The following is a 3,810-nucleotide window of genomic DNA, read 5'->3' as shown; positions in this document are numbered from 1 at the left end:
CAGGCCATTTAACCATCCAAATGATTTCTAAACGGGTTTATTAAGCTGAAAAAGTTGCCAAGTTCCCCTTTAAATCTAGTTCTCATTAATGACACTTTTAATCTAATTTCTCTGGTGCATTTTAATGTCTATTAAAAATGTTTTTATTTTATCTCTCTTGTTTAGTGGAAAAGATCCTGTTTACTTGTTCACACATACATTACCCATGTCGCTCCATGCACTGATACACCAGACTGACTCTCAGTTTCAGTTATCATTTGTAACCTCCGGCTGTTTCAACAGAACCACACTCTCACTCTGTCAGCATTACAGCAGCTACTTGTTCTCTCCACTGCAGAGCAGCTGATCAATCTGAAGCTTATTCGCTCATTTGTTCATTAAAATACTGTGCATTGTCTGTCCAGTACATCCCAAGACAGGAAGGAAGAAGCGATGGAGGAGTGGTGACATCACTGGCATCTGTGAAAACAGTAAGGACCCTGGATAAAAGACTGAAGGCCAGATTTACTAAGACAATGGTGTTGCACAAAGTTGCTGTGGTTTTCGTGGAATTTGCAGTCTGTGTCATTTCACAGTCAGTTCCTAGACAAATCCTTTTACGGAAAGGGATGGAGGGATTTCTGAGATCAGCTCAGACAAGAAAAATACCGTGGTGGTACTGACTTTGGCCACAGTTCAACTCTACTGAAGAAAAAGTGATAGGCTATTACTCATAAAATGATGATGTAAGATAAGTATCTTTAGCAATAGGACAATTCACTGAAACAAAATGGAGATGAAGTGACCAGAGGAGAGAGAGAGAGAGAGAGAGCAGAAGGTCCAGCAGTTCAGAGCCGGTGGAGCTGGAGATAGTGTTGATAATAAAGTTATTACTAAGGTTAATTCAGCCAAGCACACACTTAAGTGTCTTAACAAAGAAAAGTTTAGTTGCAGCGTGCAGTTCAACTTCAAGTTTAATGAGCACAAACCAAATCTCCCCGTCCACTATTCAAATATTGTGTTCATTAATAATAATTACTTAATTTGTGTTTGTAATAATCAGCCCTAGTTATATACAAGCTTATATTTAATGAACATTTATTTCAGCAACTACAAACGTCCTTGTGAATCCAGTAAATCCCATCTGCATTACACTTCCTTTTCGGTGGTGAAGAAGAACAACTGCAAAAAGATTGACCTCAGTAAATCCAGTGGAATACATAATTAACCTAACATGTTAAAGAATGGAATGGTGTGTGTGTGTGTGTGTGAAGTCTCTCTCTCTCTCTTTTACACACATGAAGTGCACACACTAGGCTATTATTTATTTATATCCGCCCCTAGGACTAGATCTTGGTTATCTGAGCTATAACCAAATTCCAAGTGGAACTTTGTGCTTATATTCTCTTTACCATGTGCAAAATGGTTGTTGTGGGTCTGCATAAAACTCTACAAGATACATTGTCTAAATAATCTATTGTGACCTCCTGGCTGAGAACCTCGGCTCCATTCTGCATCTCAACATTGCCATAAACAATATTCTGAGCCCTGCTGCGTTTTTTACAGTTTAACCTTCCTTTTCTAAAATCTCATTTACATATGAACAGACCCTCAAATACCACCAAACAAATCATGTGTGATTACCTGCCTCTGTGATGGATGAAAGCTTCTGCAAAAAGACTCATGAGGAGGAAGAGGAGGAGGAGGTGGAGGAGAAAGAGTTTTTAATGACCATCGTTTTCTTTTTGTGCTGCTCAGTTGCTCATTAGTGGCAATATTCAAAATATGAATCTCACTGGAAGTGAGTTCCACTAAGATGCGAACACATCAGACCAAAATACCACACGGCTGATGAGATGCAGATTGGAGCAAAACTATTTAATAAATTGTAGAGTTTGTTGGGTGCATGATTCTGGGCCCATAGATTCTGACCCCATAGATTCTGACCAAATATAGACTTCATTGTCAAAGTACATGGACATGTCTGTTCTTATACTTTAGCTTACTTTTGTCCTGAGGGCTAGACTGAACCATTGTATTCTTAATGCAAAGGAGCTGTACAAAAGTGCTGGATACTTTCAGCCAGTTTCCTTAAAAATATTCACGGTGCTGCGCTTTAGAATGAAAAAATAGAGGCTGAGGGAGAAGAAAAAACCCTGCCTTTCACTCACACCCTTAGCACACCTGCCCGATTGCTGTGTAAATTGTCAGTTTCAGAAACAAGTAAAAAAAAAAGTCACTCAGCCCCCACAAGGTGAAGGTAGATTTATAGTTAGTTCTGTGTCAAGAGGTGACAGGGTAGCTGAATGTACTGTGGTGACACTGCAGCTGAAATACGCCTCCTCAAAAATGTAACTACAGCGGTACAACATGGAAACTGTTTAAGCTGTGATTAGTCAGCTGCTTGTGTTATTTTCCACAAGTTTCCATTTCCATACATCATTCATGCACAGAAAAGGTCAAACATCCAAGTGAAGCAACAATAAGCAAAACATATTTACAGTGGACTCCCAGCCGGTTAAATACAGACACTTGGTGGCCCTCAGGCTTCAAAATATCACTTATGGACACGCCTGCCAGATAGAAGAGCCAGAAAGTCTTCATATGAAGGTGGTGGGGTGCATGGATGCCTCAAACAACAAAGGAGATTGCTGTTCATGTTTCATTTGAAATCAAAAGTCAAAATTGAATGCTTTCAAAAATGACGCCTAAAGCATCATATTTTGAAGCAGAGGACCACTGACCAAGCGGTAGTATTTAACAAATTGGGATTGAGAAAGTGTCGTAACCATACATTACATATGGGTGTCCACATACTTTTGGCCATGTGGTTTATCTAATAAACTGTAGGATTCACTCGGCTGTATGATTGTGGTCTCTGGATTCTTTGCCCAAATATATCCTGAAATTATCTTTCTCTTTCCAGAATATAAAAGCCAACCAAAAAGTATTTTTTGGACAGAGACCAAAATAACATCCACAATCTCTCTTCCTCTTTTTCTATGTCCATCTCTCCTTCTTCCCCACTTCGCTCCCCTTTCTACTCTCTCTGAACAAGCTGTCTTCATCTATCTATATATATATATCACTCTCCCCTTCAGCAAGCACTCTCTTCCTCTCTCTGTGTGGGAAATTGGATCTCCGGCTTTTCATTCTTTTATGAAAGAATGTGTTATGAAACGCATGCTTATCTGTATCACTCATACATGATTAATGTGTCACAGCTTGAGCTTGTTTGCAATTCATCAGATCAAATCAAACAAAACAAAACAGGAAATATACAAAACCACAGGAGTGAATTTGAGAAGTGAGAATTTTTTTTTGCCTCTGGATTATGTTCACTTGTTCTTAATGCACACAAATGACTCCCTTGGATGCCATTAGCATTACTTATTATTACATAAGTAGGCTAATGCATTATTTTATACTTTTTACCATTCCATTAATATTAATTTTATGTTTTTAGTGCACATCAGTGACTTATTTAAAGACATAATTCAAAACTTCACCCACAGTACACCAAGTATTAAAACTACTAAAATTATTATTTTGACACTGGCAACAACCACAGCTGACTAAGCTAGGTTGAGACACCTGTCAATCAAACACACAGGTTGGTTGCTTTTCTGTCATATATACGTTGCTCAGTGTTTAGTGCCTCTAGAACTGCTGTTACCACAGTAACCACACATAGCTTTAAGGTAAAGGTGGGGGTCTTGGTCAAATGTTTAAAAAGTTAGCCGTGATGTAAGACAGGATGTGTTTTTCAATTTTTAAGCAAAAAAGTGTTCTTTCCTCAGAGTGTTTTAGTACGGAGCCCCCGAGGTGACA

The sequence above is a fragment of the Morone saxatilis genome, unplaced genomic scaffold, assembly GCF_004916995.1.
Source record: "Morone saxatilis isolate NCDOM2014 unplaced genomic scaffold, NCSU_SB_2.0 Contig19, whole genome shotgun sequence".
In the NCBI taxonomy this organism is placed as follows: Eukaryota; Metazoa; Chordata; class Actinopteri; family Moronidae; genus Morone; species Morone saxatilis.
The sequence above is the reverse complement of the archived record's forward strand: the minus strand, read 5'-3'. Positions refer to the sequence as shown.